Source organism: Cetorhinus maximus, chromosome 1 (assembly GCF_964194155.1).
Source record: "Cetorhinus maximus chromosome 1, sCetMax3.hap1.1, whole genome shotgun sequence".
NCBI classification, from domain to species: domain Eukaryota; kingdom Metazoa; phylum Chordata; class Chondrichthyes; order Lamniformes; family Cetorhinidae; genus Cetorhinus; species Cetorhinus maximus.
The window spans coordinates 155,229,594-155,244,785 of NC_135879.1; positions in this window are offsets into that span (position 1 = coordinate 155,229,594).

Consider the following 15,192-nt stretch of genomic DNA (forward strand, 5'->3'; position numbering starts at 1 on the left):
GGCTGGACTTTAAATATGGCACCCGGCGTGCTGAAGCGGCAAGGTGATGGGGTGGTGGGCGAATGAGAGCCCTCCCGCCATGGAAGCGGCATGTTTCCTGGGAATGTATAATTAATGCTGGAGGTGATAGGGCGTGAAAAGCCACCATTACGCACAGCGGGTGGAACATTGTTTCACCCGCCCGCTACCACACTCTGTGCAAATCGGGATGATTCCACCCTTAGTGTGTGCGGGTGAAAATCCTCTGCCTTCCCTGATTGGATGCAGAAACTCACCAACAGTCCTCCAGAAACAATCCGCTATAATCCCACAAATTTGTGCACAGCTGAAGTCAGTCTAAAGCAGCTCAGCAGTAATTTGGATGCCTGTCCCTTTAAATAGCAGTTGTGGGCTGGGGATGCAGTTGAACATATGTTTGGCTGGCATTTTAAAAAATTCATTCACAGGGTGTGGGCTTCGCTAGCTGGGCCAGCATTTTTATTGCCCATCCCTAATTGCCCTTGAGAAGGTGGTGGTGAGCTGCCTTCTTGAACCACTGCAGTCCATGTGGTGTAGGTACACCCACAGTGATGTTAGGGAGAGAGTTCCAGGATTTTGACCCAGCAATGCTGAAGGAATGGCGATGTATTTCCAAGTCAGGATGGTGAGTGACTTGGAGGGGAACCTCCAGGTGGTGGTGTTCTCATCTATCTGCTGCCCTTGTCCTTCTAGATAGTAGTGGTCGTGAATTTGGAAGGTGCAGTCGAAGCCTTGGTGAATTCTTGCATCTTGTAGATGGCACACACTGCTGCTACTGTGTGTTGGTGGTGGAGGGAATGAATGTTTGTGGATGTGGTGCCAATCAAGCGGGCTGCTTTGCCCTGGACGGTGTCCAGCCTCCTGAATGTTGCGGGAGCTGCACTCATCCAGGCAAGTAGAGAGTATTCCAGCACACTCCTGACTTGAACCTTGTAGATTGTGGACAGGCTTTGGGGAGTCAGGAGGTGATTAACTCATCACACAATTCCTAGCCTCTGATCTGTTCTTGTAGCCACAGTATTTATATGGCTAGTGCAGTTCAGTTTCTGGTCAATGGTAACCCCCAGAATGTTGATAGTGGGGGATTCAGTGATGGTAATGACATTGAACATCAAGGGGCGATGGTTGGATTCTCTCTTGTTGGAGATGGTCATTGCCTGGCACTTGTGTGGCGCGAATGTCACTTGCCACTTGTGAGCCCAAGCCTGGATATTGTCCAGGTCTCGCTGCATTTGGACATGGACTGCTTCAGTATCTGAGGAGTCGCGAATGGTGCTGAACATTGTGCAATCATCAGCGAACATCCCCACTTCTGATCTTATGATGGAAGGAAGGTCATTGATGAAGCAGCTGAAGATGGTTGGGCCGAGGACACTACCCTGAGGAACTCCTGCAGTGATGTCCTGGAACTGAGATGACTGACTTCCAACAACCACAACCATCTTCCTTTGTGCTAAGTATAACTCCAACCAGCGGAGAGTTTTCCCCCTGATTCCCATTGTGGAGCTGCACGGAGAAAGTTTCGTCAACATAGGTCAACTCAGCTTGAATGGCTGATGATGTCACTATCCGACCTCTCCCCATCCCACCGGTATATGCGTGGCATGATGGTGTTCGCACCTTCCCTGAGATCAAGGACACAGGGGACCAGAAGTGCTTCCCATTGCGAGCTGCCAGCCAATCAGAAACCGGCTGCTCCTCATTGCTCGCCAGCACCACCAGGACGAGTGGCAGCTGCTGGTGGCAATGCACCCACCCGAGGTTGAGGATCGCCGAGATACCATACAAGGCATGCCGGAAATGGCTGGCAGCATGGCCCACACCTTGTTACACCATTGGGCCAGAATAAAGGGAATTCTAGAGGTACAAAGCACTTTTTTTTTGATGACCTTTTATTCCTTTTTAAAAATATTGTTTCTCTGTGCATCTTTTGTTTGCTGTCTTCCTCTTTTAAGCTTTTGTTTTATTTGGATTTTTGTCATCAGAACATGATCAAGATGTTCCTATGTAAATAAAAGCATCCAAGTGTTGTTTGTGAAATTGCTGGAAAGTCCATTGCAATAGAAGCATTTCCAAGAGCTCAGAAGAACTGAAAAACAGTGCAGCAGACATGAAAAAGGCTTTTAAATACAAATATGCATTCCAGATCAGGGAGTGGCAAGCTTTCTGATACCTGCTTCAGATTCCCATGCTGGTTGGCAAGCCAAAATAAAAGGAATGAGCAAGGGGTTGCTTTGAAAACAATCCTATTCCATTACTTCACGGTTGAAAGTGTTACAGGAGGAAACTGCCATGCCTAGGAGATCAGGAGGTACCTGAGCTGGAACGCTTGCACCCAGTCATGCCAAGATGGCGCATCAGCTACCTGCCTGTAATGGCCGAAGACAAGTGGTGCTACTGCCTTTGTATCAGGTGTAAACAAGTTGCACAACAACTATAAGGACTCCCATAATCAACTTTCAACCTAGATCTGGTATTATCATTGACAGATAAGAATACCATGACACACAAATGCCTTTAATTCCTTCTGGTTTAGCACAGGCACAGGAGTAGGCGATTCAACCCCTTGACCATGTTCCCCTATTCGACGAGAGGATCTGTATACTAACTCTAATTACCTAACTTGGCTCCATTTCCCTTAATACTTTTGGTTAGCAAAGATCTATTGATCTCAGGCTTAAAGTTATTAATTGAGTCAGCATTTACTGTATTTGTGGGGGAGAGTTTCACATGTATACAACCCTTTGCATGAAGAATTATTTCCTAACTTCCCTCCTGAATGGCCTGGTTCTATTTAACTTTATGTTCCCTTGTTGTAGACTTGCTCAACAGCAAAATAAGGTTTCTTTCTACCTGCCTTATCAATCACTTTCAAAATCCTAAAAGCCTCAATCAAATGATACCTTAATCTTCTTCTACCAGGCCTAATAAATGTAAACTTTCCTCATTATTTAACTCCTGTGAGCCTGGCAATATTCCAGTGCCCACATCCTGTGAAAGAATATTAAAAAAATGATTCTGTGCAGCCCTCCTTCACGGCCAAGATATCTTTCATATTGTACAATGCCTGGAGCTGAACACATTCCACCAGATTGCTCTAACCTCACTTTGTATACCTATAGGAAAACTCCCTTCCCTTTATATTCCAACCCTTGAATTATAAAGGCTAACACTCCAAAAGACTTTTTGATTAATTTTTGTACCTGACTACTACACTTTAGTGATCAGTGTACATGGGCTCCCAAATCTCTTTGGACCTCTATTGTTCCTAGTTTGTCACCATTTAAAGACAATCAGGTCAATCCTTTTCTTAGTGTAAAAAGGATGATCTCACACTTGCATGCTTCAAAGTCCTCCAGTCATAGTTTTTGCTTATCCACTTAATCTATCAATGTCTCTTTGTAATTTTATGCCCTTGTCAATGGTCCTTACTGTGCATCAATCTTTGTGTCATCGACAAACTTTCTTTTGTGTTATCTGAGCCTTTAATAATCATAGTGAATAGTTGAGGCCAGAGCACAGGTCCTTGTGGGACACGACTTGTCACTTCATTTCAATTCAGGTACATACTCAATCTTCTAATCATAGAATCACAGAATTTTAATGACACAGAAGGAGGTCATTCGGCCCATCGTGTCTGCACCAGCTCTCCAAGTGAGCATTATGACCTAGTGCCATTGCCCTGTCTTTTCCCCGTACCCTTGTACATTGTTTCTATTCAAATAATCATCTAATGCCCTCTTGAACGCCTCGATTGAACCTGTCTCCACCACAATTCCAGGCAGTGCATTCCCAACCCGAACCACTCGTTGTGTGAAGAAGTTTTTTCTCACATCACATTTGCTTCTTTTGCAAATCACTTTAAATCTGTGCCCCCTCTTTCTTGATCGTTTTACGAGTGGGGACCTCTTTTCCCTATCTACTCTGTCCAGCCCCCTCATGATTTTGAACATCTCTATCAAATCTCCTCTTAGCCTTCTTCTCTCCAAGGAGAACAGTCCCAGCCTCTCCAATCTATCTTCATAGCTGAAGTAATCAGGTCATTAATTTGGTATTAATTGGTATAGTACCCACAAGAGTTACATTCCATCAATGTGCAATTAGTGTGTGACCATGCGGAGTACATCATGTCGCTGAATACCCGATATCCCATAAGGTGTGTGCAAGTTTGTGGTGGTCTGCTGCATTCTCCACAACTGTGCTATCATGAGAGTGCAGCTGTTGTGACCAGAAAGAGGAGGAAGAGGATGCAAGAGGAGGCATCCAGTAAGCCTTCATCCAGACAGACTTCCCACGAGTGCCTGCTCATACACTGCTTCCCATAGACACATCCCTTCACCAACATGGTTCTAATATTTCCCACCTCACCATCCATCTGGGACACCCCATTACACTGTTCTCTTAGCCTCAACCCTGCAATAAAAGCCACCAATAAAAACCTTTCCATAACATCTTTATCCAAGACACACATTCACTTATAAAAACAGAAATAAACTATCCTGTTTTGTGGATTTCCTTAGTCCCTCTTTTGTGGCTAATATTTCCTGTCCAAGTGCTCATAAGCAATGTTACCCCAGCGGCTGCAGCTTGACCAGTGGAAGGCTGTTGACTTTCACTGGGGAGAGTGCAGATGGCCTTGCAGGATGACCTCGAGCACTCTGGGCCTAGATGGCCTATCTTCATACTGTACCATCTTGGCATGGGTGGCAGAGGTTTGGTCTGGCTGGCTGAGAGACAACAGTAAGATCACTGGCAGAGTAGCAGTGGTGAGAGCATGAATGCTGACATGCTGAGAGAGGACAGCAGGGTTGTGCACTACAAAGCCACTGCCATCCACTTGGAGAAATTGTAGTAATCTGCTGGAGGACAAGTGCCCTCTCTGTAGCCAGGTTCTCCATTTCACTTCACTCCAATTGCAGCAATAACAGGCAGCAGCTTCCCTTTAAAAGGGACAGGCTGCCTTTAAGAGCTAGAGGTTATCTGGAATACGTGCTTGTCCTGAACATTGTCAGACCCTCTGTTGATTATCTTCCAGCCAGGAGCGCAAGCCAAATTGGGCTGCATGCTGAATTCATTCAAAGGAGGAGGCAACATGAAGTTGCTCTGCTGCCTCCCTCAATGGAATTGGGCACAGACAGATTGCAAATCATAACCTCTCACCCTTGTGCCCAGAATGGGTGCGAACAAAGTTTTAGCCCTTTGTGATTTCTGCCCACTTTGGATGGTTGTTGGATGCGATTAAGCACACAATAGAATCCCTTTATAAATTATGGGAAATGTAAGTCTATTAAGAACTGATTTAGCTGTTATAATTAAGTTATTGTATTATATATGCAAGAGCAATCTTGAAGGACTTGTCTCTGTTCAGGCAAATCTTGCTTGAGGAAACAGCCTCGTTTCATTGAATGATGTAGACAACAGACTAGACAGTCACTAAAACATCATTACAAAGACATAAATAAAAGCAAAATACTGCGGATGCTGGAAATCTGAAAGAAAAACAAAAATAGCTGGAAAAACTCAGCAGGTCTGACAGCATCTGTGGAGAGGAATACAGTTAACGTTTTGAGTCCGTATGATTCTTCATCTGAACTAAGGAAAAATAGAAATGAGTTGGAATATAAACTGGCTGAGGGGGGTGGGACAGGTAGAGCTGGATAGAGGGCCAGTGATAGGTGGAGGCAAAGAAGAGATTGCCAAAGATGTCATAGACAAAAGGACAAAGGGGTGTTGGCGGTGGTGATATTAGCTAAGGAATGTGATAATGGTGCTATTAAGGGTAGAAAGCAGGATGAGCAAGTGACAGATGGCCCTAGTGGGGATGGGGTGCGGGCAAGGGATTGAAATAGGCTAAAAGGTGGAGATAAAACAATGGATGGAAATAAATTTTAAAATAATAGAAATAGGTGGGAAAAGAAAAATATATTAAAAAAATATATTAAAAAATGATAAAATTTTGGAAAAAGGGGGATCGGAAAGCGGGTGGGGATGGAGGAGAGAGTTCATGATCTGAAGTTGTTGAACTCAATGTTAAGCCCGGAAGGCTGCAAGGTGCCTAATCTGAAGTTGAGGTGCTGTTCCTCCAGTTTGCATTGAGCTTCACTGGAACATTGCAGTCGGCCAAGGACGGACATGTGGGCATGAGAGCAGGGTGGTGTGTTGAAATGGCAAGCGACAGGAAGGTCCGGGTCATGCTTGCAGACAGACCGAAGGTGGTCCGCAAAGCAGTCACCCAGTCTACGTTTGGTCTCTCAAATGTAGAGGAAACTGCATTGGGAGCAGCAAATGCAGTAGACCAAATTGAGGGAAGTGCAAGTGAAGTGCTGCTTCACTTGAAAGGAGTGTTTGGGCCCTTGGACGGTGAGGAGAGGGGAAGTAAAGGGGCAGGTGCTGCACCTTCTGCGGTTGCATGGGAAGGTGCCGTGGGAGGGGGTTGAGGTGTTGGGGGTGATGGAGGAGTGGACCAGGATGTCCAGAAGGGAACGGTCCCTACGGAATGCCGCCAGGGGGGGTGAAGGGAAGATGTGTTTGGTGGTGGCATCATGCTGGAGTTGGTGGAAATGGCGGAGGATGATCCTTTGAATGCGGAGTGATAAGTGATGACAAGGGAGACCCTAACATGGTTTTGGGAGGGAGAGGAAGGTGTGAGGGCGAATGCGTGGGAGATGGGCTGGACACGGTTGAGGGCCCTGTCAACCACCTAGCCTTCCGTACTTAACATTGAGTTCAACAACTTCAGATCATGAACTCTCTCCTCCATCCCCAATCGCTTTCCGATCCCCCTTTTTCCAATAATTTATAATTTTTAAAATTTTTTTTTAATATATTTTTCTTTTCCCACCCATTTCTATTATTTTAAAATTTATTTCCATCCATTGTTTTATCTCCACCTTTTAGCCTATTTCGATCCCTTCCCCCCACCCCACCCCCACTAGGGCCATCTGTCACTTGCTCGTCCTGCTTTCTACCCTTAATGGCACCATTAGCACATTCCTTAGTTAATATCACCACCGTCAATAACCCTTTGTCCTTTTGTCTATGACATCTTTGGCAATCTCTTCTTTGCCTCCACCTATCACTGGCCCTTTATCCAGCTCTACCTGTCCCACCCCCCTCAGCCAGTTTATATTCCACCTCATTTCTATTTTTCCTTAGTTCAGATGAAGAATCATACGGACTCAAAACGTTAACTGTATTCCTCTCCACAGATGCTGTCAGACCTGCTGAGTTTTTCCAGTTATTTTTGTTTTTATTACATTATGAACAATTTGGTTCAAAATAGAAATAAAATATATACATATATGAACAATATTGGGCAGGACTTTGCCCTTGGATGGTGTGCGGGCCCCACTGGCTTGGCGGCGGCGGTTGGCCAGCCGACCCCCACCACTGAAACAGGCCCCGCCGCCATTTTAAGTGGGCGGGCCAATTAAGGCCCGCCTAGCGGCATCCCCGACAGGAAGCGCAATGCAAAATGCTGCCTCAGGGAGATTCATGACAGGTAAGTAAAGTGTAAAAATAGAAACGTTAAAAAATTATTAACATGTCCTCCTCATGTGACAATGTCACACGAGATGGGACATGTTAATAAAAAAACACATAAACTTTATTACTTTTTTACAAAACGGACATGAAACTTCATCCCGCCAGTGGATGAAGTTTCATGAATAATCTAGAGCCCGTTGGGGCTCCTGGCCTGCCCGCCAGCCTTAAGCTTGGACGGGCAGGTCTTTAATTACTTTAACTAGCCTGTCAATGGCCTCAATTGGCCATTGACAGGTCGGTGGGCGGACAGCTGATTTCACTGTCCGCCCGCCTTCCTAAAAATTTAAAGGGACCGGGATGACGTCAGGGATTCCTCCCGACATCGTCCCGCGTCATCTTCCCCTCGGCGAGTGGGCCCCGTCCCCAAATCACCGAGGGGAAAATCCTGGCCGTAAAGTTGAATAGATGTGAAGATAGGTCTAATTTACAAAATGAAACCTAAGCCCCAAACTGCTTCTGAGCTTAGATTAGCAACTGAGTAAAAACAAACTGGGAATTATTCTGTGCCTTAGAAATATGGAGAACTTCTGCGATGAGTCACCTCAGAAATGACATTATATCAATGACTGATTTATGAAAATAATGACTGACATTTTTATTAATTGATAGCTTTCACTGTCGTGCTTGAGCTGTTAAAGCAGTGGTTGTGTTAATGGTTTTCAAAGAGTAACTGGTTATTATGGAATCAGGTGAAATTATTTTGTAGATTAAATTTTGACCTTTGACTGATCACTGGCTTGGCAATAGGTTACATTGGAAGGGAAACAGATCTCAGCCAGATCATTAATTCTCTTTCACTTTTCCTCAGGAGGCTGCACAGGCCATCATGAACTCTTTTGCTTACAGGTTTTAAAGATCTCCTGGTCTCTTGCTGGTGAACCATTGGTCATTCCAAACAGTTTATTTATCATTAAAGCAGATTGATCAGACCAGCTGAATTTTGTCATAAGTCTTTTATTGTGTGAAATTATTTCTGGATCATGTATCAATGCTTTTTTCATACAGTCTGTCTGGCTGTGACTGTTAAGAGTATACAGCTAATCTTTTAAGTGTTTTCAATGCCTATGGAGCTTCACAGCCATGTTATGATCTCAACAGCAATCCCCTTGGGGCACTGAAGGATTTAATTCAGTGCAGATGGATTTAGGCTACTTTTAACTAAACAATCTGTGTCTAACTGACCTACATTGACTTCCCTTTCCACAAACTGATTGAGCTTTAAATACTCATCCTTTTCTGCAAATGTCTTCATGGCCTCACAACACTCTCTGTCTCTGCTACCTCCTTATGTCCACTTCCACAAGAACTTTCAGTGGTAATTTTTTTTTGTACGATTTGCCTGGTGTGGGCAGCAACCTTACTGTGAAGACACTCAAAAGAGTGGAATTTAATGAAGTCTCTGGGAGCGGGAAACTTGGCAGACGGGGTGAGTTAATCAGGCAGGACCGAAATGTCGAAATGATGACAGGTTCAGTATGAAAAATTAAGTTGGCGGCATGGCAGCAGTGGTGGGTCAGGCCTCACACCATCCTGTTGCAGGTTTCTACTTGTAATACATTTGCATGCTGTGAATACACGTTATATTAAAGCTTTTTGAAATTAAGTTCTACCTTCAAGATTAAGTCAGTGGCATGCAGGAATCTTGTGGCACCTGGTTTACATTTGTTTAAAGGTAGCATGCACCAACTGGTTTTGTGCAGCTGTGTCTGAGGTGAACTGTTTTCTTTAATGAACTCTACAGCACAAGGAGGGGGGGCAGGAGAATGGCAGCTATTCCCTCCGGACCTGTGTCTGCTGTGTTCACCAGAATGTGGCCCCAATTCTAAATGTAACCCCTCCGTGGCCTGAGTGGGTGTAGCTGAGCTGGTGGAGGGTGCAGGACAGACAGGTGATGGTGCATCTCCTGGCTCACTGGTGTCATTGTACTCAGTGATCGAGTCTTCAGACCTCAGTGGCTGAGGCTTGGGGCCTGGATTGTGGACACCTGTAAAGGAGAGCAAAAAGAAACACATTAACGTTCCACAGAGTCTATGAGCACAGCACAATTCCTCATATGATCCTGAGCCCCATTATGGCAACACCAGGTTGCATGCATTCTCACTCTGCTGCCTTGCTACTCCAGCCTTGCTGTCAGCAATGGATCAAAGCCCTTTTTCCCCAGCAATTTGGAGGCCTTCTTCCTCAGCAGAGGTGAGGACCATGAGATTGGGCACTCATCTGCCCATCTTCACCATTTTCTTTTGATTATGGATCTGCTTACTCTGCAGGAGACAGTGGAATTTAGTGACCTGACAATGCCAACTGACCGCATTGTCTGCACACACCACATCACACATACTGGCCCGTCAATGTCGATGTGTTCAGTTACATCCAATCGCTTACTGATGTCAAACTGTCACACATTTTGGCCTCAAGTGCCATGCAGTCCTGAGGTCATTGCTTACTCACAGAATCACGGAATCACAGTGCAGAAGAGGCCCTTCGGCCTATTGAGTCTGCACCGACATGTGAGAAACACCTGGCCTACCTACCTAATCCCATTTACCAGCACTTGGCCCATAGCCTTGAATGTTATGACGTGCCAAGTGCTCATCCAGGTACTTTTTAAAGGATGTGAGGTAACCCGCCTCCACCACCCTCCCAGGCAGTGCATTCCAGACTGTCACCACCCTCTGGGTAAAAAAGCTTTTCCTCACATCCCCCTAAACCTCTGCCCCTCACCTTGAACTTATGCCCCCTTGTGACTGACCCTTCAACTAAGGGGAACAGCTGCTCCCTATCCACCCTGTCCATGCCCCTCATAATCTTGTACACCTCGATCAGGTCGCCCCTCAGTCTTCTCTGCTCCAATGAAAACAACCCAAGTCTATCCAACCTCTCTTCATAACTTAAATGTTTCATCCCAGGCAACATCCTGGTGAATCTCCTCTGCACCTCCTCCAGTGCAAAAACACCCTTCCTATAATGTGGCGACCAGGACTGCACACAATACTCCAGCTGTGGCCTCACCAAGGTTCTGTACAACTCCAACATGACCTCCCTACTTTTGTAATCAATGCCTCGATTGATAAAGGCAAGTGTCCCATATGCCTTTTTCATCACCCCACTAACATGCCGCTCTACCTTCAGAGATCTATGGACACACACGTCAAGGTCCCTTTGTTCCTCAGAACTTCCTAGTGTCATGCCGTTCATTGAATACTTCCTTGTCAAATTACTCCTTCAAAATGTATCACCCTCACACTTTTCAGGGTTAAATTCCATCTGCCACTTATCTGCCCTTTGGACCATCCCATCTATATCTTCCCAAAGCCCATGTTACTCAACCTCATTGTTAACCACCTGGCCAATCTTTGTGTCATCCGCAAACTCACTAATCCTACCCACCACATAGTCATCTATTTTGTTTATATAAATGACAAATAATAGGGGACTGAGCACAGATCCCTGTGGTACGCCACTGGACACTGGCTTCCAGTCGCTAAAGCATCCATCTGTCATCACCCTCTGCCTCCTACAACTAAACCAATTTTGAATCCACCTTATCAAATTACCCTGTATCCCATGTGCATTTGCCTTCTTTATAAGTCTCCCATGTGGGACCTTGTCAAAGGCTTTGCTGAAATCCATATAAACTACAACAACTGCATTACCCTCACCTACACACCTGGTCACCTCCTCAAAAAATTCAATCAAATTTGTTCGGCATGACCTCCCTCTGACAAAGCCATGCTGACTATCCCTGATCAAACCTTGCCTCTCCAAGTGGAGATAGATACTCTCCTTCAGAACTTTCTCCAATAGTTTCCCTACCACTGATGTGAGACTCACTGGCCTGTAGTTCCCTGACTTATCTCTACAACCCTTCTTAAATAGCGGAACCACATTAGCTGTTCCCCAGTTCTCTAGCACCTCCCCCAAGGCCAGAGAGAAATTAAAAATTTGGGTCAGAGCCCCTGCGATCTCCTCCCTTGCCTCCTTCAGCAGTCTGGGACACAAATCATCCGGACCTGCCTAGCCTAGCTGCACACACACAAATACAAAGCCTGATGCTCACATGCGAGACAGTCCCATGCCAACTTACTGGGAGGTTTGAAGGAGATCATTGATCCATTTCTGGCACTGCACCCATGGTTGCTAACCACCTCTGCAATCTCCATCCATGCTGTGGTTTTGAAGGGTTGCAAAAACAAATTGACCAAACTGCAGATAGAATGGTGGCGGATGTGGAACTTGTGACCTTGATGCAGAGCTTCCCTGCTTATCCAGGCAGCTCTTTATAGCTTGCCCGAAGCTGCTGAATTGCCACCTAATGGACGGATCCTACAATGGAAGTCTGCTCGCGCCACATAATTGCATGTGTTTCATGTGCCCACCGCTGGCCCTTTAAATTTTCATTTGAATCGTGTGGGCGCTGGCTGCCGACATGAAAGTGGAAGTGATGCCCTCTTCTGGTTCTGCCATTGGAAATGGCATGCCATTGATTAAATTCTGCCCAAAGTAACACTTATAGAGGTCATAGCACCATATTCACAAATCTTCAGAGTTTTGTATTAAGAGATGGTAGGGTAGGTGAATGCTGTTTCAGCAGATATGCAAAACAAAACACATTGAACACACTTAACAAAGCAAATGACAGCTGAAAATGCCTCTTTTCAGGATTCTGAAATGGCACACAATGCAAACAAATAGACTTTTTCCCCTGAACTAGCTGCATACAGACATTGGCAACTTTTTCATCTTCTGTTCTCTCCAAAAATGAGCACAAAGAGTTCACAATGCAAAGCTACCTCACTTAGAGCTCTAGCAGGAAGGGTCAGTGGTGGTCAGTGTCGTTTTCTGCTTTTCTCTCCTTCATGCCACTTCTCCAACTCCTCTTCTTTCTTGTGCTCCTCCTCCTGTAATACTCCTTGCTGTCCAGCTGGTGGAAAAGACTGATTCCTCCTGATGGAAAAGTTATGAAACATGCAGCAGCAATGACAAATCTGCATACCGACTCAAATCTGTACTACAAAGCTCCTCTCAAATGCTCCAAGCAGTGAGAGTGATGCTTGAGCGAGTGACTGTCTGCTCGATAATGTTTCTGGTGATATCATGGCTCTTGTAGTAGGCCACTTCCGTGGTTGTGTCCGGGTTCTTGACAGGAATCATGAACCAAGTCTGAAGAAAACACCACTTGTTCCTTATCCCGTTCTGATGAAGAGTCATATGGACTCAAAACGTTAACTCTGTCTTCCCCTCCACAGATGCTGTCAGACCTCCTGAGTTTTTCCAGCAATTTTTGTTTTTGTTTCAGATTTCCAGCATCCGCAGCATTTTGCTTTTATCACTTGCTCCTCAATAGCCAGTCTGCAACCTGATGGTCTGGTTGGAAGCTGCACATAGGGCTTGTGTGGGGTGGACAAATCCATTTCAATTCAGAAACATGTAGATGTGGACTAGATTGCCTTGTACCCTGGGGAAGCTTGCAATGCAGGTGAAGCTGAGTCTCCTTGTTATACTTCACTCTCTCACTGTGGAAAGAAATGTAGGGCCAGGATTTTACGGTCCTGCCGTGTCATGTCTCCCCCCGGCGGATGCGGTGAGCCTTTTAAATCTCCATTCAGTTCGATGGGACTGTAATATCCTGCCCGGCGAGAGGGGCCATAAAGTCCTGGCCTAGGTGTCCCACCTGGTGTCCTCCTTGATAGAAAGGTGGACTGCAAACTAAGAGATGCTCCTATGTCACCGGCCTGTTGCATAAAGGCTCAAAGTTAATGTGCCTTTCATGCTTCCCTCTAAGGCTCACGTTGCAGTAGATGTTATAAATGTCTGAAATATTGCTCCTCAGAGAAATTCAGGTGGGAGACATGCTCCTGGAGGACTGGCTGTGGCTATGGCTGCCTGTGCAATGCTCTTTCTTCTCCCACTTCCTCCAGCTGCTCTTACTCTTTTCTGCCTCCTGGCTGCTCCACTTCATCCTCTAGTCCCAAAGCCAACTCTACCAGTCTAACCATGATCACAGTGAAACTGTTTTGATAGCAGAAGTGAAAAATACACCAGAAAACACTAAAAAGTTAATAATGGCCCAAAAGGGAAGTACAACATTTAACCATCTAACAATATGGACAAAGAATAAGGAAATGGAACTCATAGATAGATCTTTTAAAGAACTGACACAGTGATGGCCCAATGCCCTCCTTACATGCTGTAGGATTTTATAAACCTAAAAACAGAACCTTTTAGCATGGCAGAAGTGTTCTTCCTGACAGTTATTACCACAAACTCAGAGAGAAAGACCCATTCATGGCTCACTCAGAAGTTAAGGTTAAATGAAGAGGCTCACAATGTTACAAAAAAACAGTAGCAAGTCTGAGGATTGGGAGTGTTTTAGAAACCAGCAAAGGGCCAACAAAAAGTTCATAGAAAAGGAAAAGAATAGAATATGAGAGTAAAATTGCCAGAAATATAAAAACAGATTATAAGAGCTTTTATAAGTATATCAAGAGAAAGAGAGTAGTTAAAGTAAATATTTGCCCCTTAGAAGTAGAGACAGGAGAAATGATCATGTGGAATGAGAAAATGGCAGAGGCATTGAACAAAATTTTGTGTCCGCCTTCACAGTAGATGACACAAGTTTCATAGCAGAAGTAGATAGTAATGTAGGAGTTAAAAAGAGTAAGGATATTAAAGAAATTACTATCAGCAGAGAAGAACCATTGGTTAAATTTAAGGGACTAAAATTTGACAAATTCTGGGACCTGATGGCCTACATCCTAGGATTCTAAACGAGAGAGCTGCAGAGTTAATGGATGTGCTGGCTATGATTTTCCAAAATTCCTTAGATTTGGGAATGGTCCCATTAGATTGGAAGTTAGCAAATGTTACACCACTGTTGAAGAAAGGAGCGAGAGAGAAAACAGTGAAGTACAGGCCAGTTGGCCTAATGTCATAAGACCATAAGACATAGGAGCAGAAATTAGGCCATTCGGTCCATCGAGTCTGCTCCGCCATTCAATCACGGCTGATAAGTTTCTCAACCCCATTCTCCTGCCTTCTCCCCATAACCTTTGATCCCCTTACCAATCAAGAACCTATCTATCTCAGATATATCTCATGAAAATGCTGGAATCTATTATTAAGGAAGTCTTAACAATGCACTTGGGTGGAGTTTTCCATGCCCGCTGGCGTCAGGCATGTTCGGCGGCATGAGTGGACCATATGGCAAGAAGGCCGAAAAACAGTTTCATGATGTCTTGAAACCAGTTTGCAATCGTTTGCTCTGCCTGTCAATGGTGGGCTGCATTTCCCGCTGTCAAACGGCAGGTAACTCATTGTAATATATTTGCATATCATTATAAGCCCAACCCGCTGGAATCATCCCCGCTCACAGGATTATCTGAGCACGTCGGTGTAATTGCATGCTAATGTGTTTCACTACAGCATATACAAGGTGTGCACTTGGGGAACTCAAAGGCGAGTGCACAGTAACATTGTGCAGCGCTCATGAGGGTCGCCTGTTGGACTTCAAGGTTGAGGCACATTGGCAGGGGGCAAGGGCTACCCTGCAGTTCAGGCGAGTTGGAGGGGCTGGTCGGAGGGCTGGACTGTAGTTGACGGTGGTGCACAAGCACGCGTTGGTTACGGGTC